We start from the raw sequence: 25,664 nt of genomic DNA on the forward strand, positions 1-25,664 counted from the left end.
GGCCACGCGATTCCAGGACCCGACATAACCGCCGACTTACCAACGTGCAAGGACGCTGAGGAACTCTCATTCTGTAAATGGAGCATTATAGGGTTCATTGTGACGTTCAGTGAACTAGAGGGCCTTCCTTTCCATCTGCCGTCTGAGGGCGCAAAATGGTGGGGGGTAGTTCCCTGACGCGGAGGCTCGAGCACAGTGCTCAGCCAAGTGCTCGGCAATTGAGTTTGCGTCGGTAATAACAAGCCATTGATGTTAATGCCAGTAACACTTGTCAGGGTCTGGTACCCACGAACAAGTCTGATCTTCGTTCAGACTTGGAAGGTGACTTACGGCACCCAATGGTCGAGACGTACCTCTCCCAACACTACTGTTTCCGTCGTTTTATAAGCTTGCGAAGGCGGGCACGGAGCCGTTTAAAAGCTATTAGGTGCTTTAGAGAAAAGTGCCACTTACGTCGCTGTAGAGCTCGCCGACGCTCTTTAATGGCCTCAGCGATTTCCGGCGACCACCAAGGTACTGACTTACGCCAGGGTCACCCTAAAGAACAAGCTATCGTGTTTTCCGCCGCAGAAACGATCGTTATATTTCTGACGAGCCTCAGTACAGGATGAAAGATCAAGGGACTTTTACTCCTGTATCTTTTCTTCCTTGCAAGACAGGCAACTTGGTGAGGAGACTGATAGTCATATCATCACTCGCAGGCAACGGAACGCAAGGGGCTCCACTCAGAGAGGGTGTCCACAGTCACTATATAGAGGATCTGCTGAACTGCGGGAAGACATGAGCCCTAAACGCAAGCACCGAAACACCCCATGGGTGGTGAGACATGGCTTCACATCACATCAGTTACACAGAACGTCGACCCTCTCCGAGAGGCTACCTCCCTCAGATGCCAGAATGAAGGTACCAGTGTTGGTGCGATTGTCCTTCCGACATTTGTGAACAAAACTAACACCCTGTTGTTCCATATTGGCCCCGAGTTCATCAGTTTTAAGGATGGCATCTGTGACGTCTCCTAGCAAGCAAGACATTTACAAAATCGTTATAATATATAAAAAATAAACATTTATCCGTATTATTATTTCATTACTGCATGAATAGTTGTAGATTATGTACAAAAGGAAATAATTGTTCATTTTTATGTTTCTGCAATATTTATGTATTCATATTTCACAAATAACGTCTGTGATCGGCGAATGTATGTATCGAAGCTGACAATGATCATTAGAAATAATTACATAGATGCATATTAAATTGCCTATAAATAGTGGAGGTTGAAACATTGCTGTCTGTCTTCTTGTAGCCGTTAAAGTTGTAAGAGCCTGTGACGCTTGCTTGAATGCTTAGGTAGCCTTCGTTTGTTCTTTTATCGAGAAAGACGCCATTGGATGCTGATGTTTGTAAAAGGTGTGTACTTTCAATTTATGTTGATTTTTTGAATATAGAAATTGTTAAAATTATTACGTGTAATAATTTATTGCTAGCTTATCCAAGATTTCATTACACATTCTTAGCAGTTTTCAGCATATCAGAAATTTTTCATGACGCAGAGCCGCGCAGCGATAACGGGAACCGCTGCCGCGGCAAATTCAAATTAAAGTGAATGAAAGCAGTTTTCCCGCAATATAGCGGGCGTGTAACGGTACATTTAAATTCTCTCTTTCATCTTCCTGGAGACTTCAAATGAAATTGTCTATTTTATTATGTCATTTTCAGGTGGACACGGACAGCTGCTATTATTTTATCAGTTACGTAAATAATTCATGAGTGATAAAATTTTAATTGTGTGTGATCAAAGACTGCTGTGCAAAACCTGCTCAGGCTAATAACATAAAAACCAAATTTCATTTTTTTGTGTGTTTCATGCTCTCGTTTTAGTCGTGGCAGTTAATAGTGTTCATATATAAAAAAAATCCCGTTAGCGTACATAACATACTGTAACTTCCATACAGATAAGAGAAATTTTCAGTGCATTCAAGAGACGAAAGTAGCGAAGGGCATCTTTGTTTTATTCCTTAATTAGTTGCAGTAATGATACCATGTTCCATATCTAACAAGCCAGATCAGTGTTATATAAAAATAGTTTGCAAATTAAAGATCGTACGTCCACAGCAGTAAATATTTCATTGTTGTCCGTATCGCCACGTAATAGGTCAAAGTGCATAAATTCAGACTATTTTCAACTGCAGAAACTAATAGTGAGAATCTTATTTTATCTGTCGTGCTCGCAACAATAAGCAATATAAAATTAATATAATATTGTGCCATATAAACTGTATATAAAGTAAAAGGGGTGCGCGGTGGGGTTTACGTGACACATCCCTATGAAAAATGACTCCATGAACCATAGTTAAACACTGGTGGGGAGTAATGGACACCAGGACTCCGCCAAGATGATCACAAGCACGAAGGGCTCCAGAGGTAGTTTTTATCAACAGTGAACCTGACCATATCTTACAGAGAGACTCTACATTTCAGTATCTTCCACAAAAAATAACGGCTTTATGGCGGTGAACGTGGTCCCATGCGTTCTAGCGCAGACAGGTAGCAATGAAAGTGTTTCAGCCCCCTGGCCCGTCTCCCTGGGCGTAGCCAGGGAAGGGAGAGTCGCAGGGTCATAATAAGAAGCATTAAATGAGCCATTACCAACCTGAGAGCCACTGAAGAATGGGCTGTTTTCTGGAGCTTGATACGTTTCATATACGAAGCACCCGTTCTGATAACAGGCTTTTCTCATGGGGACCACCCAGCCACAGCAAGAACTGTCTGGCACGGGGACTGTTACCAGGAGTTCCAATGCTCCAGAATGCCAAGTAACCATTTCTAGGCATGCACGGGAAGTCAACAGCTCTAGTATCGTAAGTGTGATCCCTGTTTTGTCATGAGGCTCAGACGGATGGGTACATAACAGTCCTCATGGACTGGCTACACGTGCTGGTGACCCAGCAGGGCAGATGGGAGCTACGGCAGATAAGGAAGAGAGGAAGTAAGGAAAGAGGGAGGGAGAAGAAACCACGCTGTGGATTCTGGAGTCGGAGTTCTTCCCCATATGGCTCACATACAGACAAAATTTAGAAGTCTACGTCAGACCCCAAAGGAGGACCAAAACCGCCAAAAAGGATGAAAAAGGCAAGCGTGACACAACCACAAGGAATACAGGAAACCAGGCTGATAGCCACGTCGGCGTAAGCAAGAACACACAGTTAGGAAGGAGGTGCTGGAGAGAAAGGAGCAAGGACTGGGAAGGAGGGGACGGAGAAGGAAATGCAGTCTGGGAAGGACTGCAATGGTCGCATGTGCGCCACGCATGAACTTGCGGAAGAACCGTGAGCCCCCTATGGAGGTCTGCTCAAATAAATCTATAGAGCACCCTCTACATCTACATAAATACTCCGTATACCACCGTATAGCGCGTGGCAGAGTGTACCCTGTACCACTACTAGCCATGTCATTTCCTTTCCTGTTCCATTCGCAGATAGAACGAGGGAAGAAAACTAACTGTATGCCTTCATCTGAACTCTAATCTCTCTGATCTTATCTTTATGGTCGTTACGTGAAATGTAAGATGGCGACAGTAGAATCGTTCTGCAGTCAGCTTCAAATGCTGGTTCTCTACATTTTCTCAATAGTGCTCCTCGAAAAGAACGTTTCCTTTCCTCCAGTGATCCCCATTTGGATTCCTGAAGCAAATTTTTAACACTTGTGTGTTCGAACCTACCGGTAACAAATCTAGCCGCCCGCCTCTGAATTGTTTCGATGTCTTCCTTTAATCCGACTCGGTGCAGATCTGATACACACTAACATTATGCAACAATGGGTCACACTAGTGTCCTATATGTGGTCTCCTTTACAGAGGAACCACACTTTCCTAAAGTAAGCTGGAGTCGTTCCTTGCACCGTTACGCCTAGACATTTAACAGACGTGATTGTGTCAAAAAGAACACTTCGGACGCTGTATCCGCACATTACGGGCTGTTTTTCTATTTATCTTCATTAACTTACGTTTTTTCTACATTTATAGCTAGCTGCCACTCATCAAAGCAACTAGAAGTTTTGTCCACGTCATCTTGCACCCTCCTGCAGTCACTCAAAGACAGCTTCCCATACACCACAGTATCATCAGCAGTCAGCCGAAGGCTGCTGCTTACCCTGTCCGCCAGATCATTTATGTACATAGAACATTAAGTGGCCCTATCACACTTCCCTCAGGCACTCGTGGCGTTACCCTTATCTGAGGAACACTCGCCGTCGAGACAACATACAGGGTTCTGTGACAGAAGGCTTCGAGTAACTCTTACTTTGAACCCATTCCGTCAGCTTGTCCCTTCGTTAAAAGTCGGCAGTGTCGCACCGTGTCAAATGATTTACGGAAATCTGCAAATGTGGAATCCGCCTGGTGCCTGTCATCCATATTACCCAGGATCTCAGGATCAATGACGGAATCCTTACGGAAGTGGCTAACGAAAAACCAAGTCGCCCTTCCAAAACTAAATTGAAAATGGATAAAAATTTACACAAGCGATATTTAGTTACGTAACTCCCTAGACAACTGAATTTAATTAATGCACGGATTATGTACAATACTAAATGTAAACAACCAACCGGATTCCTAACCAAAATTTTTTATCCTAAGTGAACTTGGCGTCGGCAGCGGCAGCAGCTAATGTTTCTACAGCGTCAGACCCCGCCTTACTGTAACAAATTGCTTTCTAAAAGATTTCAGGCGTTGTGCTCTGGTGCAGTCTTCTAGAGCGGGGGTGGCCATCACCCAATCGTCGAAAGAAAGAACTTCGTGACGTCAGTGCCCATTATTCAACCTACCACTAATTTACCGAGCAGTATTCCGTACGAGAGTTCGGTGGAAAATTGCAGAGTCCGTGCCTATGTCTGACTGTCGAATCGGAAGATGTATTTTTAAAAAGAACGCGACGAACTGTTATCTCCGGTTCGGTCGCGCTACGAGCCAGATTTTAAAGAAAATATTCAACGTATGTTCCCACACTTCTATAACAAGGATCATGAAAACGTCACTGATCCAACGAATTCACATGCACTGCAGTTTGTTCCTCACGCAGTCCTCCCTGGCATGGTCGATTGATAAGCAAATATAAGGAAAGACATCTGCTGGACAAGGCAAAGCCAAGTTAATTATTGCAAATAGAACTTTCATAGAAGGCAGCCGAGGTAGACGCATTTGACGTTAATGGGTCCCACTGCCTGCTTATGCACAGTAACTTACATTTATTTACGTTAAGGGTGAACTGCAAATCCCTGCACCAAGCATCGGTCCTCTGCAACATTTCCTGCATTTCGCTACAGTTTTCTGGCGTCTCTGTTCTCCTATAGACTATATCATCATTGACTAACAGCCTCACGAAAGATCCGACATTGTCCACCAATGCGGGGGAAAATTTACTGTGAGCAGTTAAGCTCTGTACTTCCCCGAAGTTACTTTTACAGCTGACTATTTAGCCGCGTTGAGTATTTTCTACTAAAGCCTTGATCCAGTCACGAAGCTAGTTCGATATTCCGTAATCTCTCATTTTGTTCATTAGGCGAAAGCTTGAGCTTTATCAAATGTTAAGGAAAACTGCATCAACCTGGGCGCCATTATCCTCGGCCCTTCATACCATACGAACCGGGTTTCACAGAACCGCTACTTGCGGAGTCTATTTTGATTGCAATAGGGGACGCTAGATCTAAAAATCGTAATAATACACGAATACTAAATGTGTTCCATTATTAGGCAATACACTGATGTCAGTGATGTAACTCTAATGTGCATCTGTCCGAGGACACTACACCAAAATTTTGCTGAAAACGGTTTGAGGAAAGAAAAACAATTTGTAGCAAAGCGACAACATAAATGGTTTCTACTAAGATGGTATCTGTTCTTTCGGACATCGGTGACCAAGAAGTTCGTTAGAATGAAATTACAATGAAACGAACACCCTTAGCTGCTTACAGGCGTTGACATACGTCAACGGGGACAGATGAAAATGTGTGCCCCGAAAATTCGCACAGAAGAAGAAGATGGTCAAGTGGCCGGTGAGCCATATATATATATATATATATATATATATATATATATATATATATATATATATATATTTGCTAGTATATAGTGTATATATATATATTTGCTAGTATATAGTGTATATATATATATTTACTAGTATATAGTGTATATATATATATTTACTAGTATATAGTATATATATATATTTACTAGTATATAGTATATATATATTTACTAGTATATATATATATATATATATATATATATATGTTTACTAATATATGTCTTTTGGACATGTCCGAAAGAACAGATACCATCTTAGTAAATATATAGTTAAGGCTCATCAGCCACTTGACCATCTTCTTCTTCAGTGCGAATGCACAAACAGTGCCCGAACTCTTACGGGAATCGGCAACACGCTGCGAGTAATGAGTATAATGGGCGGGGGCACTACGAATGTAGTGCGGCACAATACGTTGAGAATGTGGGTTTCGCGGGAGGCGTGCCAGAGATAAATCACTGCAGTCGCGCTATCCTCTGTGCCCTCGGTGGCTCAGATGGATAGAGCGTCTGCCATGTGAGCAGGAGATCCCGGGTTCGAGTCCCGGTCGGGGCACACATTTTCATCTGTCCCCGTTCACCTATGTCAACGCCTGTAGGCAGCTAAGGGTGTTGATTTCATTGTAATTTCATAAATGGTTTCTTCGACACAAAGCTAGGACACAATGTATTGTCATCTGTCGCCCATTGCAGAACGTGCCTGTTGTCTGAAGGTGGTAACTGGCTGGTCAAAACCAGTTACGGCATTGTGAAACGCTTTTATAACTGTGTCGTAAGAAAGTAAGAAAAACGAAAGAAAATTTAATAGCTACAAGTGTTCTATAGTTACACTTCCAGTTTGTTACCTCATCATTGATCTAATCCGAAAAACTCACTTTCCTTCCTCTCTCTCGCATGCACACCCACACAACCTCGATTAGAGATTGGGTGTGCTATGGCATCCATTCCTGAGGCAAGATGAAGCAATTACTGATACTGGCACTGGAACAGTGTCGTCGTAACTGCCGTTTGCTTCACGTCTGCTGTGCAGCGAGCTACGTTAATTTAAGTATTAACTGTATTTTTCTTACTTGTCACCTTCTGTGTGTTTTTGCTTTTAGGAAGCTTTAATCGTCTAGTGCTAGTAATAGTGTTCCATAGATTTCGTGGCTGTTTTGAATACAGTCAGAGAGAGTCCCTTTAGTCAGCCATAGTGCCAGTAGTGGTAGTGTTTGTTTTAAATACAATCCAGAGACAGGTAGTGCTATTTTCATTGTTTTCTACAAGAAGTGCCTAGTAACCACAGTTTAGTCAGCTATCAGGCACCTTCAGTGAATTAGCAGTCTAGTTAAAAGTTGATTAACTCTCCACAGTAAATTGACTTCTTAGGATGGATAGGATGGATGACTGCTGTGTACGGACGCAGGAGGAGCTGACCACTGTTCGCGAACAGCTGAACGTGTTGATGGCCGCGGTCAGCCGTCTTCAGGCTGCTGCCTCGGAATGTAGCGGCAGTGGGGAGTCTGGTGCGTCGCACGGTACACCCCAGGTGTTACATGCTTCACCCACTGTCCCTGTTGTCGAGACATCTTCGCGGGTACCGGGCGCGGTTGGGCCACCCTCTCCCCAAGGGGAGTGGCGAGTTCAGCGGCGTTCGCGGCGCACGAGGCGGAGGGTCAATGTGGAGGCTGGCCGTGTGGCATCGCCCGCTGCCTGTGAGTGGACATGTGGCCGCTCCTTCAGCAAGGTCCGAACAGGCACGCGGGGGGAGGCGTTATTACTGATTGAGAGCTCCAACGTTAGGCGGGTGATGGAGCCCCTTAGGGAAATAGCAGAAAAGGTCGGGGAAGAAGACCAGTGTTCACTGTCTGCTTGCCGGGGGGTCTCATCCGAGATATGGAGGAGGCCCTGCCGGCGGCGATAGAGAGCACTGGGTGCACCCGACTGCAAATTGTTGCTCATGTCGGCACCAATGACTCCTGCCGTCTGGGTTCAGAGGTCATCCTCAGTTCGTACATGCGGTTGGCGGAGTTGGTGAAGGCGGAAAGCCTCGCTCGCGGGGTGGAATCTGAGCTAACTATTTGTAGTATCTTTCCCAGAAAGTGATGGAGATCCGAAATGTGAAGTAATTTGGGTGAAGGTCACGGTTAAAGCAGGCTCAGACATGGTAATTGGATGTCTCTATAGGCCCCCTGTCTCAGCAGCTGTTGTGGCTGAGCACGTGAAGGATAATTTGGAAAATATTTCGAGTAGATTTCCCCACCATGTTATAGTTCTGGATGGAGATTTTAATTTGCCGGATATAGACTGGGAGACTCAAACGTTCATAACGGGTGGCAGGGACAAAGAATCCATTGAAATTTTTTAAAGTGCTTTATCTGAAAACTACCTTGAGCAGTTAAACAGAGAACCGACTCGTGGCGATAACATATTAGACCTTCTGGTGACAAGCAGACCCGAACTATTTGAAACAGTTAACGCAGAACAGGGAATCAGCGATCATAAAGCGGTTACTGCATCGATGATTTCAACCGTAAATAGAAATATTAAAAAAGGTAGGAAGATTTTTCTGTTTAGCAAAAGTGACATAAAACAGATTTCAGAGTACGTGACGGCTTCAACACAAAAGTTTTGTCTCAAGTACAGATAGTGTTGAGGATCAGTGGACAAAGTTCAAAACCATCGTACAATATGTATTAGATGAGTACGTGCCACGCAAGATCGTAAGATATGGAAAAGATCCATTGTGGTACAGCAACCAAGTTAGAAAACTGCTGCGGAAGCAAAGAGAACTTCACAGCAAACATAAACATAGCCAAAGCCTTGCAGACAAACAAAAATTACGCTAAGCGAAATGTAGTGAGAGGAGGGCTATGCGAGAGGCGTTCAATGAATTCGAATGTAAAGTTCTATGTACGGACTTGGCAGAAAATCCTAAGAAATTTTGGTCTTATGTCAAAGCGGTAGGTGGATCAAAACAAAATGTCCAGACACACTGTGACCAAAATGGTACTGAAACAGAGGATGACAGACTAAACGCCGAAATACTAAATGTCTTTTTCCAAAGCTGTTTCACAGAGGAAGACTGCACTGTTGTTACTTCTTTAGATTGTCGCACAGGCGACAAAATGGTAGATATCGAAATAGATGACAGAGGGATAGAAAAACAAAATCGCTCAAAAGAGGAAAGGCCGCTGGACCTGATGGGAAACCAGTTCGATTTTACACACAGTACGCGAAGGAACTTGCCCCCCTTCTTGCAGCGGTGTGCGGCGGCGCGGTTGTTTCCGTCCCTTTGCGCCGAACCTGCACCTACCTGTGAACACTGTCTCAGCAGATCAGTAGGAAAGCCGAGTGAAAACTACTGTACTTCGACCTGAACCAGGCTGCAATTAAAGTCACTAATCTACGTTTCGGGAGAAACACGAAATGAAAGGTTGGAAATTTTGTCCTCAATTAATATATTCTGAAACTTAGGTGAACAAGTATCACTGCAAAGCCCGTGCTAGTCTTAACACAGTCACTCACAATACCTTTCACTCACGTTAGTAAGTTTATGATGTTGCATTTCCCGAAAACGTAATAGCGGCAAAAATACTAATTGTTTTTTTATTGAGAATGCTCGCCAAATATTACGTCTGTCAGTAGCTAATGCAGTCACAGTTTTTAGCCATCGACCTGCTCAATACGCCAAGCGGAAATTTCTCGTCACAAAATTCACTTAAAAATTCCGAAATTTCTACACACACATCAGAATAATTATGCCGTCACTTTCCAACACTTTTGATGTATAAAACACTGCTAGATCCGGCAACGTATCATTTCCATCGGAACTTCTACTACCCTCATCTGATCTCTTTCATGGCTAGGCTCCGACGACTTCTCTAGAACACTAAGTCTTCTCTACCAGCAGAGAAAAGCGCGCGAAGAATATTGCTTTACCATTGGTCAGTTTACTTAACAGCCAATAGCAAAACAACATTCTTCTGCATCAGTCCGCGCTTTTCATCCATAACCAATCGCAAAATAGTAAACCTCACGACTGCACTTTTTACCGACATAATTATCTAATATGCTGAAGTTTTGCTTATGCGTAGTTATTTACTATTGTTATTTATACCTGAATTAACTTTCTCTTTACCATAAACTTACTTTACAAATCTATTCTACAAAAATCCCCTTTGTCCAAATCCATACTTCTTCGAAATGTTCCCACACTATATCCTGCTGCGTAACTCGTTAAACAATTATCTGCATATTAACCTTAAACCACACTCACATCATTCATACTGCTAAAACATTTATAACATTTTACATACACAAAAAGACATAACACTTAATGAAAATATTAGAACACTTTATGAAAAACATTCAGTTACTGTAGTGCACTCTAGTGGGCACAATCGAAACTAAAATAACAGTTCCCCTATCCAATACTGTCCTCTATCGGCTGATACATAAACTACGTGCGCGTCCAGTCTCGCGTCACCATCTGTCACTAACCAGCTCTGACACATCTCCGACTTAACAGCCTCCAAGGCAGGATCGTTAAACGGCGCTACACCTCAGGTGTACCGTAGGTCTCTAGAAGAGCGTAGCGTTCCAAAGGATTGTAAAAGGCCACAGGTCATTCCCGCTTTCAAGAAGGGACGTCGAACAGATGTGCAGAACTATAGACCTATATCTCTAACGACGATCAGTTGTAGAATTTTGGAACACGTATTATGTTCGAGTATAATGACTTTTCTGGAGACTAGAAATCTACTCTGTAGGAATCAGCATGGGTTTCGAAAAAGACGATCGTGTGAAACCCAGCTAGCGCCATTCGTCCACAAGACTCCGAGGGCCATAGACACGGGTTCCCAGGTAGATGCCGTGTTTCTCGACTTCCGCAAGGGAGGAGGAGGAGATTAGTGTTTAACGTCCCGTCGACAACGAGGTCATTAGAGACGGAGCGCAAGCTCGGGTGAGGGAAGCATGGGGAAGGAAATCGGCCGTGCCCTTTCAAAGGAACCATCCCGGCATTTGCCTGAAGCGATTTAGGGAAATCACGGAAAACCTAAATCAGGATGGCCGGAGACGGGATTGAACCGTCGTCCTCCCGAATGCGAGTCCAGTGTGCTAACCACTGCGCCACCTCGCTCGGTCTTCCGCAAGGCGTTTGATATAGTTCCCCACAGTCGTTTAATGAACAAAGTAAGAGCATATGGACTATCAGACCAATTGTGTGATTGGATTGAAGAGTTCCTGCATAACAGAACGCAGCATGTCATTCTCAATGGAGAGAAGTCTTCCGAAGTAAGAGTGATTTCAGGTGTGCCGCAGGGGAGTGTCGTAGGACCGTAGCTATTCACAATATACATGAATGACCTTGTGGATGACATCGGAAGTTCACTGAGGATTTTTGCTGATGATGCTGTAGTTTATCGAGAGGTTGTAACAAAGGGTAAATTGTACTGAAATGCAGGAGGATCTACAATGAATTGACGCATGGTGCAGGGAATGGCAATTGAATCTCAATGTAGATAAGTGTAATGTGCTGCGAATACATAGAAAGAAAGATCCCTTATCATTTGGCTACAATATAGCAGGTCAGCAACTGGAAGCAGTTAATTCCATAAATTACCTGGGAGTACGCATTAGGAGTGATTTAAAATGGAATGATCATATAAATTTGATCGTCGGTAAAGCGGATGCCAGACAGATTCATTGGAAGAATCCTAAGGAAATGCAGTCCGAAAACAAAGAAAGTAGATTACAGTACGCTTGTTCGCCCACTGCTTGAATACTGCTCAGTAGTGTGGGATCCGTACCAGATAGGGTTGATAGAAGAGAGAGAGAAGATCCAACGGAGAGCAGCGCGTTTCGTTACAGGATCATTTAGTAATCGCGAAAGCGTTACGGAGATGACAGATGAACTCCAGTGGAAGACTTGGCAGGAGAGACGCTCAGTATCTCGGTACGGGCTTTTGTTGAAGTTTCGAGACAATTCTTCACCGAGGAGTCAAGCAGTAAATTGCTACCTCCTACGTATATCTCGCGAAGAGACCATGAGGATAAAATTAGAGAGATTAGAGCCCACACAGAGGCATACCGACAATCCTCCTTTCCACGAACAATACGAGCCTGGAATAGAAGGAAGAACTGATAGAGGTACTCAAGGTACCCTCCGCCACACACCGTCAGGTGGCTTGCGGAGTATGGGTGTAGATGTAGAACAGAGTTTAGGTCGGAGTTGATCCCATATACTCTATTGGTGACAGATAAGGCAATATTGTTCGCAACGGGACTACCTCAGCATCACCCAGACAATTCATACACACATGTGCCATGTGTGAACGAGCGTTTCCTGTTGAAAAATGGTACCACGATGCTGTCGCGTTAGACGTACCGTGAGGACACAGGTCGCCCGTGACGTACTGTTGTGCTGCCAATGTTCCCTCAGTCAATACCAGCTGTGACCTGGTGTCATACACAGTAGCTGCCCCACACCACGACGCCATGGGTAATACCGTTCTGCCTCTCCAAAACAGTCTAACAAAGAGGCCTCTCCCGAGGTCGTCGTCATTCTCACCGATGACCATCCGGAATACTGCACAACCACGATTCATCACTGAACACGATGTGCCACCATTCATCTGTAGTTCATGTAAGAATATAAAATATGTAATGTGTAGACACTGAATGACATTCTTTTAGCTAATGTTTAACAGTTTAGATGCACACCATGTTTCTATACACACACAGAGTCCGCCCCGGTAGCTGAGTGGTCAGCGTGACAGACTGTCAATCCTAAGGGCCCGGGTTCGATTCCCGGCTGGGTCGGAAATTTTCTCCGCTCAGGGACTGGGTGTTGTGTTGTCCTAATCATCATCATTTCATCCCCATCGACGCGCAGGTCGCCGAAGTGGCGTCAAATCGAAAGACCTGCACCAGGCGAACGGTCTACCCGATGGGAGGCCCTAGCCACACAACATTTCCATATACACACACAGACACAGACACACACACAGACACACACACACACACAGAGACAGACACAGACACACACACAGACACACACACACACAGACACACACACAGACACACACACAGACACACACACACACAGAGACAGACACAGACACACACACAGACACACACACACACAGAGACAGACACAGACACACACACAGACACACACACACACAGAGACAGACACAGACACACACACAGACACACACACACACAGAGACAGACACAGACACACACACACACACAGAGACAGACACAGACACACACACACACACAGAGACAGACACAGACACACACACACACACAGAGACAGACACAGACACAGACACAGACACAGAGACAGACACAGACACACACACACACACAGAGACAGACACAGACACAGACACAGACACACACACACACACACACACACAGACAGACACACAGAGACAGACACAGACACACACACACACAGACAGACACACAGAGACAGACACAGACAGACACACACACAGAGACAGACACACACACAGAGACAGACACACACACAGAGACAGACACACACACAGAGACAGACACACACACAGAGACAGACACACACACACAGAGACAGACACACACACACAGAGACAGACACACACACACAGAGACAGACACACACACACAGAGACAGACACACACACACAGAGACAGACACACACACACAGAGACAGACACACACACACAGAGACAGACACACACACACAGAGACAGACACACACACACAGAGACAGACACACACACACAGAGACAGACACACACACACAGAGACAGACACACACACACAGAGACAGACACACACACACAGAGACAGACACACACACACAGAGACAGACACACACACACAGAGACAGACACACACACACAGAGACAGACACACACACACAGAGACAGACACACACACACACAGAGACAGACACACACACACACACAGAGACAGACACACACACACAGAGACAGACACACACACACAGAGACAGACACACACACACAGAGACAGACACACACACAGAGACACACACACACACAGAGACACACACACACAGAGACACACACACACACAGAGACACACACACACACACACACACACACACACACAGAGACACACACACACACACACACACACACACACACACACACACACACACACACACACACACAGAGACACACACACACACAGAGACACACACACACACACAGAGACACACACAGAGACACACACACACAGAGACACACACACACACACACACACACACACACACACACACACACACACACACAGAGACACACACACACACACACACACAGAGACACACACACACACACACACACAGAGACACACACACACACACACACACACAGAGACACACACACACACACACACACACACAGAGACACACACACACACACACACACACACAGAGACACACACAGAGACACACACACACAGAGACACACACAGAGACACACACACACACACACAGACACACACACACAGAGACACACACACAGAGACACACACACAGAGACACACACACAGAGACACACACACAGAGACACACACACAGAGACACAAACACACAGGGTTTGAATGATTCTAATTTCATGGACTGCTCTGTAGCTTGTATTATACATGCTTACATTTCTGACTGGATAGTAAAATATTGTGTATCTTACATCCATCAATCCTGTTACTCTCACTTTATTTTATTAATGTTTTTATGTAATATCAATCAAGTTTAGAACTTAATACTTCAGTTTTGTAACCTGATTACCACAGAAGCGTTTATTGGCAACTTCTTTGGATTTGCTCAAGGCTGTTATCTTCGACTCTGAAGCTCTCTCGCTTGTACTGCTATGCATCACATGTTATTTTGTCAATGGGCCATCATATTTCATCTTGCTACAATTTTTCATTTTTACTGGCAATTATGGTTTCCAGTGGTAACGTATGTCAAAGTATGTATGACATGTAATACATCTGCGATAACTTTTGTATTTCGATTGATTTAGCGGTTTCTCCTGTTTTGATCTTCTTTCGCATTGTCACATTGTCCACTTTTCTATGTTGTACAACTGCGATGATGATGGTTCAAGACCATAACCGGCAACAGAATTGATGACGTCGCAGACAGCACGGTGTTGTGCATTTTATAAAATAGTTAACAAAAACCACAATGCCACTAATATCGCAAATGATCTACACATCCTGAAACACAGCAACAGTTTTTTCCGAAAACTAACAATAGAATAAAATGGTCCTAAGTTTGTTTTTCCGTGTCTAAAAGTAGCTGCAAGCCGTGTAACAAACGTGACTACATGACAAACTACGTAACAACCTAGTACAATCCACAACACTACCACAATCCCAATTGTATAACGCTGACATTTATTTACTGTCATTTGTACAACTGCCGGTGCCATGATGTACGCCGAGAAAAACGGCAACGGCAAAGAACAGCAGGAAGTACGCCGGAAACAGCAGCAACAATCGTACAAATCATGCTGTGACGTGTAATAAGGTGCTATGAATTTATTCGCAGAAAACAGTATTTGGAACCAAACAGTAAGCATGTAACGTTTTACAATCTCAGTAAGTATGCTATTTTTGCATGTTTTAGAATCAAAGAACCCACTGCTTATGGCGATATTGTCGCTGAAACTATTTTGGGAATGAATAAATAACAAAAGTGTTTTGCATCAAGGCGGACCCACAATCCCATATTCTTTCTCTGCAGTGACCTACGAATCTATCATCGTGTAAATCTTCACAAAGCTTTACAATCCCTTGCTCCAGTCCTTAAATGTGTCTCAACGGCAGTGCTGTACATTTCATTTTTAAGATTCCCCCAAACAGAATTAACCAGAGGCTTAAGGTCAGGTGATCTTAAAGGCCAAGCTATCGGCCCTGACCCACCTATCAATTTTGGCGCTTTAGATATAGAGTTATACGCTCAATTATACGAGGACTTAACTAAAAAAGTTTGTATTTCAAATACATTTCGACTAACTAGGACGTTATTACATAATTAAGTCTGTGGCGGATCCTAATCACAGATTTAAAATTATCTCGTAAACGGCTTGTTGCTGATCCAAGTTTCCTGGAAAGCTCTTGTTTCTACTAACGTGCAATTTCACCCGTGTCAGTTTTGGATATTAAAAATGACACGCCTATTCACAGTGAACAGTAATAACTGGCCCACCACACCACCTTTAAGCACAGCGCGCACTACTTTCTCCTCTGACGTAGGCTGATGAACGACGCTGCACAGAGTTCTGTTTCCACTGAACTCTTCAGTCCAAACACATACCGGTTCATCTGTCCCGTAAGCGAGACAGACGGCGCTGCGGAACTGTGTGGCAAGGCCCCTACACGCGCACCAATCTATCAACCCACCGACCGTCGGACCTACCAAATCCGTGGCAGCCTACACAGGTCCGGACCAACTGCACTCTGCGATTACTGCGCCACCATGTTTTTTTTCTTACATTCATTGAGTTCGTGTTCTACGAGAGCCCACTTGGTTTTAAAGTAAAACAAGAAAGGGAATTTACCTTGAATGTTTTAGAGGTAACAAGGGCAAAAAAAAAAATAACGAGGGAAAGCTGTGGGCAAAGAAGTGACTAATGCAACGAAAGAAGTTTACCCATGTTCTGTTACTTAAGCAGATGAAAGTCGATGATTTTCGTACCATAATTATCTAAGAACGGATTAATTATGCGTTTCCAGCTGAACACATCAGTCCATTCCTAACGAAAAAGAATACGGTCATGGAAGAGGCTGTAGGCTGTGACGGAAGGCTGCTAGCTACATTATGATTTCTAGCCACTGGGAGAAGTTAAGAAAACCTCAAAATTCAGTTCTATTAGATCCCCACGATAATTAACCAAAATGATTCCTGAAACCTTAACGTGAAGCAAAATAAATAAAACTTTAAACTTTCGTGTAAACGTCATTAATTTAATTATGTATGTAGAATAAAAGGTGACCTGCTGTTCCTTATCTATATGAGCGATTTGGGAGACAATCTGAGCAGCCGGCTTAGGTTGTTTGCAAATGACGCAGTCATTTATCGGCTAAAAGTCATCAGAATATCAAGACAAATTGCAAAACGTTGTAGAAAAGATATCTGAATGGTGCGAAAATTGACAGTTGACCTAAATAACGAAAAGTGTGAGGTCATCCACATGGGTGCTAAAAGGAATTCGTTAAAATTCGGTTACACGATAAATCAGTCTAATCTAAAAGCCGTAAGTTCAACTAAGTACCTAGGTATTACAATTACGAACAACTTAAATTGGAAGGAACACACAGAAAATGTTGTGGGGGAGTCTAACCACAGACTGCGTTTTATTGGCAGGACACTTTAAAAATGTAACAGACCTACTAAGGAGACTGCCTACACTACGCTTGTCCGTCCTCTTTTAGGATACTTCTGCACAGTGTGGGAGTCTTACCGGATAGGATTGACGAAGTACATGCAAAAAGTTCAAAGCAGGGCAGCACGTTTTGTATTGTCGCGAAATAGGCGAGAGGGTGTCTCTGAAATGGTACAGGGCTTGGGGTGGACATAATTAAAACAAAGGCGTTTTCCGTTGCGACGGAATCTTCTCACGAAATTCAAACCAAAAACGTTCTCCGTCGAATGCGAAAATATTTTCTTGGCACGTACCTACCTATGGAGAAACGATCACCGCGATAAAATAAGGGAAATCAGAGATCGTACGGAAAGATATAGGTGTTCGTCCTTTCCGCGCGCTATACGAGATTGGAATAGAGAATTGTGAAGGTGGTTCGATCTGCCGGGCACTTAAATGTGATTTGCAGAATATCCATGTAGATGTACGTCCTGACAAAACTCTACCATCTGGTGAGCAAGATGTATGACACAGGCGAAATACCCTCAGACTTCAAGAAGAATATAATAATCCCAATCCCAAAGAAAGCAGGTGTTGACAGATGTGAAAATTACCGAACTATCAGTTTAATAAGTCACAGCTGCAAAATACTAACGCGAATTCTTTACAGACGAATGGAAAAACTAGTAGAAGCCGACCTCGGGGAAGATCAGTTTGGATTCCGTAGAAATGTTGGAACACGTGAGGCAATACTGACCCTACGACTTATCTTAGAAGCTAGATTAAGGAAGGGCAAACCTAGGTTTCTAGCATTTGTAGACTTAGAGAAAGCTTTCGACAATGTTGACTGGAATACTCTTTCAAATTCTATTGGTGTCAGGTGTCAAATGCAGGGAGCGAAAGGCTATTTACAATTTGTACAGAAACAAGATGGCAGTTATACGAGTCGAGGGACATGAAAGGGAAGCAGTGGTTGGGAAGGGAGTGAGACAGGGTTGTGGACCATCCCCGATGATATTCAATCTCTATATTGAGCAAGCAGTAAAGGAAACAAAATAAAAATTCGGACTAGGTATTAAAATCCATGGAGAAGAAATAAAGACTTTGAGGTTCGCCGATGACATTGTAATTCTGTCAGAGACAGCAAAGGACTTCGAAAAGCAGTTTAACGGAATGGACAGGGTCTTGAAAGGAGAATATAAGATGAACATCAACAAAAGCAAAACGAGGATAATGGAATGTAGTCGAAATAAGTCTGGTGATGCTGAGGGAATTAGATTAGGAAATGAGACACCCTAAGTAGTAAAGGAGTTTTGCTATTTGGGGAGCAAAATAAGTTATGATGGTCGAAGTAGAGAGGATATAAAATGTAGACTGCCAATGGCAAGGAAAGCGTTTCTGAAGAAGAGAAACTTGTTAAGATCGAGTGTAGATTCAAGTGTCAGGAAGTCATTTCTGAAAGTATTTGTATGGAGTGTAGCCATGTATGGAAGTGAAACATGGACGATAAATAGTTTGGACGAGAACAGAATAGAAGCTTTCGAAATGTGGTGCTACAGAAGAATGCTGAAGATTAGATGGGTAGATCACATAACTAATGATGAAGTATTGAATAGGATTGGGGAGAAGAGAAGTTTGTGGCACAACTTGACCAGAAGAAGGGATCGGTTGGTAGGTTATGTTCTGAGCCATCGAGGGATCACCAATTTAGTATTGGGGGGCAGAGTGGAGGCTAAAAATCGTAGAGGGAGACCAAGAGATGACTACACTAAGCAGATTTAGAAGGATGTAGGTTGCAGTAGGTACTGGGAGATGAAGATGCTTGCACAGGATAGAGTAGCATGGAGAGCTGCATCAAACCAGTCTCAGGATTGAAGACCATAACAACAACAACATAACGACTGAAACATTTAGCAAATGTTAGAACTGTGTAAAGATTCCACAGTTTGCTCTTCATAGCGGGAGCCTTGGATACAGGTTGGATTTTTTGAATCATTTACGAAGCAAGCATATTTTATGAATTAACGTCTGTTGAATGTCGGTATTTTGGAAACAAATGCCTAAAAACAGAGATACGGAAGGTCGACTGACTTATTCTCCCTATGTGCCACACAGAACTATTGTGGATTCGATAAAAAAGTGAGAAAGTATCTGATTTCCATCTGCTTTATACCACCGTACAACCCGCAGGACGTGTATATTAAAACTGCATTTAATCAGGCGCGCAAAGACAAGAAACGAAGTTTTGCTTAGCGGTTGGCGGAAGAGCACTGCACATCACAATTTGCTGGGCGGTGCGGGGCGTGGGGGTGGAAGATGAGGGACTGGTCGGCTGTCTGGTGGTTCCACCTGCCCTACATCCCGACAGTGAAAGTTCGTTGTTCGATCGGTCAAAACGACTACCTACACACATCCAGTTTGTTAGTCACTCAGTACTTTCCGAAAGACAAGAAAACACGGCGACAAACAACTCGGCTTTCCAAACCCTTATCGATTCCAAGACGAGCAGAGCAAACTGGTGTCCTCACAACAGTTGCCTGCGAAGTCCGCGTTCGTTCCTAGAAGGGAGTTGTTCGGTGTCCATGAAAGTACGATATCAGGGAGTCAGGTCTAGTGGTTTTGTGCATCTGCTCTGCGACAATGAGTAAAGACCAGAATGACGTGCGCCGGTTCCATTTAAGTAGGAGACACTGGTCACCTACGATAGACTTTGTGGGGGGGGGGGGGGGGGGAGGGGGGGGGGGAGAGGGAATGGGTCTCCCACATTTTTATACGCAATCTAATTGGTACCCCATCAGGTCCTGTGGCCTTTCCTGTAACAGGTTTCTTCAGGTTTTCTATGCCGCGCTCACTGATCTACAGTGTGTAACCGATTTTCGGCAAAATTTCGGAAGTTGTCCAGGAATATGTTCCTAATATTTTGGTATGCAGGTCCCGTTGTCTCCGGTAGCTCCTTATAGTAACTATTTTCTTTGATTTCTTACTCCTATTTACCTTTGTATCTTGTTTGTTTTAGGGCGCAAAACAACTAGGATCATACGCGCCCAAGTCAGAACTGTAGAACACGAAGACAAGGAGAGGAGTTGTAAACGACTACACGTTAATCTCAATCGACGGAAGAGAAGACAACTAAAAACAGGGACGTGGAGAAAGATCTATAAAATACCCCCACAGAGAGACGGAGGTCATGAACTAAAAATTGCCTTCGCCTTATTGCTTCGACGGATAAAAACAAACGCAGTCGACACACCGCGTGTCGCTCGCTAAAACGGCCGATAACACAAACGAGTTGTTAAGAAAAGGGCATTCCGTCAGGAAATGGCAAACCGTCAAAGGTTGAGCGCAATGAGTACAAAGTGGTGGGGCACCACATAAATGGCGATGGCTAAAAAGACAGTGCCCGATACCCACGACGTGGTATGATCTAACGGCGCGAGGGCCGAGATGAGGTCGTCCAAAAATCTGGGAGAGGCTTAGCCCGGAGATTGTTCCTATGACGGGAGGACCAGTGGTGATGTCGAAGTGACACCACCTGCTGACAGACGGCAACACAGCGGGAGGAATGTAAGAACTAGCGGGCTGAGGTACAAGGACTGCAGCCTTGGCAGCAGTGTCAGTGGCCTCCTTTCCTGTCAGACCGACGTCACCGGGAGCCCACATAAACACCACAGTCGCTCCATCAAGAGAGAGTAGGTGACAGCTTTCCTGGACCCGTTGCACTAAGGGATGTACGGTGTATACTACACAGAGGCTTTGAAGGGCACATAGAGTCGGAGTGGATGACGCAGTTTAAAAGCCTGTGTCGCCGGATGTACTGCGTGGGCTGATACAGAGCGAAGAACTCTACTATAAACAACGAGCAGCGTTCCGGAAATCGATACCGTAAAACGTCAGTGCTAGTGACTAAGGCACACCCGATACCACGGTCTGTCCGAGAGCCACCAGTATACACAAAGGTACTATCGCGAAGTTCCGTGCGAAGGTCGTGGAACTGGAGGCGATACAGCGAGGCTGGAGTAGTCTCCTTAGAAAGCGAATGAAGGCCAAGGTGAACACGGGCCGCCGCAAGAAGCCAAGGTGGTGAAGGGTTTAGTCACCAGGAAAGCTGCAGGTAGCGTGAAGTTCAGCTGCTGGAGCAAGAGCCGACAGCGACCTCCACGAGGTAACGGAAGAGGGATGCATCCCACACTGGCGACTAAACGAGTCGTTGAAGGAGGCATAGGATGCGTGGCCACGTATGGCAGACAAACGGCATGCATATCTGCTGAGGAGAAGGTTACAGCGGTAGGACAGCAGTATTTCGGCAGTTTCTGGATGTAGACTTTCAACTGGGCGTGTAGAAGGTATCAGTGACCAAACGGATGACTGGTGGATAGTATTGAGATGGAGTAAGAGCGACGGACGTGCAGATGCTTATACGAAACACCCAGAGTCTAGTTTCTAACGCGTAAGGGACCAGCACAAACGGAGGAGGATGTTTCCGTCTGCTCCCCAGGAAGTATCACTGAGGACATACAGGATGTTGAGGGACCGCTCAGCGAGCTGCCAGGTGTGGGAGGACCAATAAAGTTTCCTATCGAGCATGAGCCCCAGGAACTTCGTAGTTTCAACGAACGGAAGAGCGACAGACCCGAGACGTAAAGACGGTGGAACAAACCAACTGCACCCGCAGAAATTCATACGAACGGTTTTGTGAAACGAAAGCTGATGTCGATACTCCATGAGTAAAGACGATCGAGACATAGCTGAAGATGCCGCTCAATGGGACACGTCCGTGGAGAACTGCCACAGATGGCAAAATCGTCAACGGAAAAGAAGCCGGAGATGCCCGGCGGAAGACAGGCCATTACAGGGTTAATGGCGACAGCAAAGAAGGCGACGCTCAGGACGGAACCCTGAGGCACACCGCTTTTCTGAATAAGAGGCAGGCGGCCGCAGAAGCCTCACATGTATTGAGTATGGAGGTGGTGTAGGCCACAGTCTGGTATTTACGCAGAAAGCCATGCATGACATGGCGGACAAAGTGACGAGATGGTCAACTGCAGAACGGCGCGCTCGAAAGCCACTGTGCAGTGGTTAGTAAATTGCGAGACTCGAGCCACCATACCAGCCAGGCATGAATCATACGTTCCATCACCTTGCAAACACAGTTGGTGGGAGAAATAGGGCGGTAGCTAGAAGGAAAGTGTTTGTCCGTACCAGGCTTAGGTATGGATATGACAGTGGCTTCACTGCAGCGTCTGGGAAATGTGCCCTTTGCCCAGATGTCCGTACGTATGAAGCAGAAAGTGCTTGCCGGCAAGAGAAATGTGCTGCAGCATCTGAACGTGAACATCGTCTGGCAATGGGGCGGAAGATCGGGAAGAAGTGAGCGCATGATCTAGCTCCCTCGTGGTAAAGGCGGCATTGCAGCACGCACTGTTCTGAGAAAAAGGTATCGCCCGAGCGTCCTCCGCTCGTTTCCGATAGAGGAAGGCAGGGTCAGTGGGAGGAGCTCGAAATCTCCACAAAATACCGGCCCGTGGTGTTGGAGACAGCAATACGGTCCACGATGACATTGTCTGCTACTGTCAGACCGGGACTTGGGAAATGCTTCTTAGTCCCAGAGAGCGCGGGAGGTTGACCCTAATTACGGAAAAGGGAGTGGAACTGTTAACGGAACTAGAGGACGAAATCCAGATAGCTTTTTTGCTATCCCAAAGAACGCGACGACACTGTGCACGAAAATGTTTATAACGAATGCAGTTTGTTACCGTTGGATGATAGTTAGAAAAAGGAGAGCACGTCTCCGCGAGCAAATTGCGTCGCGACACGCCTCTGTCTACCAAGCGATCAGGACACGGTGTGGTAAAGAGGAAGTGCGAGGAGTGGAACGTTCTGCAGCGGTGAAGATAACGCTTGTAAGATATTCTCCCTGGTCATGACAGCTGGAGAAATTTTGTTCATCGAAGGTCGCCAGGAAGGAATAGAACCTCCAGTCAGCCTTAGTAAGCTGCCATTTGTGTGTGCACGTAGGTGGCTTAGGAGTCAGTAAACGGTTAGCACATGGGAAATGATCACTCAAGTATGTGTCAGAGAGAACGGACCAGCAGAGACGATGGGCAAGCTGAGCTGTGCAGAAAGATAGGTCCAAATGGGAATAGGTGTGCTTGAAGTCTGAAAGGAATATGGGAGCTCCTGTGTTTAGGCAGAAGAGGTTAAGTTGATTGACATCAGCGAAGAGGGCATCTTTCGGACAGGTTCTGGGAGAACCCCAAAGGGGATGGTGTGCATTACAGTCACTGAGCAGCAGAAAGGGGTGAGGTAGCTGCCCTGGCGACATCGAATGACTGAGGGATGTAAATTCTGCAAAGGGAAGAGATCAAGTGAGGAAGGAAAAAGTAAACTGCAACAGCTTGACGGCTGATAGTCAGGGAGATGGGTTGACTATGAACGTCACACTGCATGAACAGAATGACTCCCCCATGAGATGGAATGCCGTCCTCAAAGAGGGTAGGTCAAAACGGACCGGGAAGAAATGCGAGAGCTCAAAGCAGTCGTGAGCGTGCACTTTTGTTTCCTGAAGGCAGAGAACAAGTGGACGCTGCGATTCTAAGAGCAGCCGGAAATCCTCTTTGTTGGATAGAAGACTGCGAACGTCCCACTGGAGGCGAGTCATGGCGATTAAAAAATGAAAGGGTGTCACTTCGGTGGCAGCCGAGCGGAAGCCTTCGAAGACTCGCTGGTACAGGGCACAGAGGCTGGACAATCCTGCTCCGTTAAGTCTGCAGAAGCGTCAGTATTCTCCTTTGTTGGGCTGCGGAGTCCAGGGCAGGACAACGGCTGGTAATGCACACCAGCAACACGGAGGTCGGCTGGGCGAGGATATCAAGTGGCGACACCATCGAAGAGGATCTTCGAGTCGGTGAAGAAGACAATTTACCTTTGTTTGACTTCTAGGAGCCTTACCGGGTGGCAGAGGAAGACTCAGGTGGTTGCTGGCTGGAGGAACACAGGGAGTCTTCACAGGAGAGTCCCTTCTGTCCTTTCCAGCCTGCCAGCTGGGTTGCTGGTGACTTCACTCCGTGAGGCGAAAGTTTGGTGGTATGTTACACAGCTGGAGGTGGAGATGGGTACGCTACCATGATGCTGGGCGGTTTCACAAGCCCGGTGCTAAATTTGAAATCAGATGTCTGCATCACCATATACCTCGTAGAGCGAGGTGTAGCAAGAACAGTATTTTAAGTGCCCGATGGTAGAACATTGCACAACCATTACGGCGCCTTTCATGAGCTTCAGCGGCGTACGTCGGCCCCACATAATGCCACCCCAAAAGAGCAGGGAACCTCCACCTTGCTGCACTCGCTGGACAGTGTGTCGAAGGCGTTCAGCCTGACCGGGTTGCCTCCAAACACGTCTCCGACGATTGTCTGGTTGAAGGCATATGCGATACTCATCGGTGAAGAGAACGTGATGCCAATCCTGATCGGTCCATTCGGCATGTTGTTGGGCCCATCTGTACTGTGCTGCATGGTGTCGTGGTTGCAAAGATGGACCTCGCCATGGACGTCTGTAACGCCGGAAATGCATATCCTCCTATTTCCATCTATTGTACTATTATTTTTTTTCCTTGTTTTGTTACCTCAAGATATGACATTTCTGTCTCTTTATATATTGTAATTGCTTTACTGTTTGGATATATATATATTTATGCATTTATGTCGATGTATAATTGGTTTGTTTCGTAAATAGTATTTGTATTTTTACGCTGGGTCTTGCCTAGGGAAAACTGCTATCGAACGATTACATCGATGGGTCGTGTGAAGAATCAAAGTGTGTAGGATCTTTGGTAGTGTTAACTCTGCCGCGTGGAGCGCGGGCGGGGCAGTGAGAGTCTGGCTGGAGTAGCGAGTGGAGCAGGTGTGTTGTGTGACGCTCCCGCGAGTTGCCGCGCTTCCGGGGTTTGGCAGCATGTAATTGCGCTCGACTCGCGATGATAGTTTCTGACATGGTGTCGCGGACGGGAAGCATTAGCTGGCGCACATCAAGAGCCCGTTCCGCCTGGTGACCGTGTCGAGAAGAAGGCGCGCCAACATCCAGCTTCTGCAACAGCGACGGCCGACAATGAGTGACTGTCGCCACCTCCTCGATCGACGGCTTCAAACCTTCAATCAACCAACAAGGAAGACTAAAAGCACGTAAAGTTTCAGAACTGTATGGCAGACCTCAGCTT

General features: G+C 45.3%; 1 protein-coding gene and 1 non-coding gene across 2 annotated transcripts in view; one reads left to right on the forward strand and one right to left on the reverse strand.

The window, feature by feature from the left end:
* The window catches only part of LOC124605620 (splicing factor 3B subunit 2-like), a 95,166-nt gene that overhangs the window by 45,054 nt on the left and 24,448 nt on the right, over positions 1–25,664 (reverse strand). The gene's annotated exons all lie outside the window — the stretch shown is intronic.
* Trnat-ugu lies at positions 6,561–6,635 on the forward strand. The gene has a single exon. It is a non-coding gene; the product is annotated as a tRNA-Thr (tRNA).

This window comes from Schistocerca americana, chromosome 3, assembly GCF_021461395.2.
Source record: "Schistocerca americana isolate TAMUIC-IGC-003095 chromosome 3, iqSchAmer2.1, whole genome shotgun sequence".
Taxonomy (NCBI): Eukaryota; Metazoa; Arthropoda; class Insecta; order Orthoptera; family Acrididae; genus Schistocerca; species Schistocerca americana.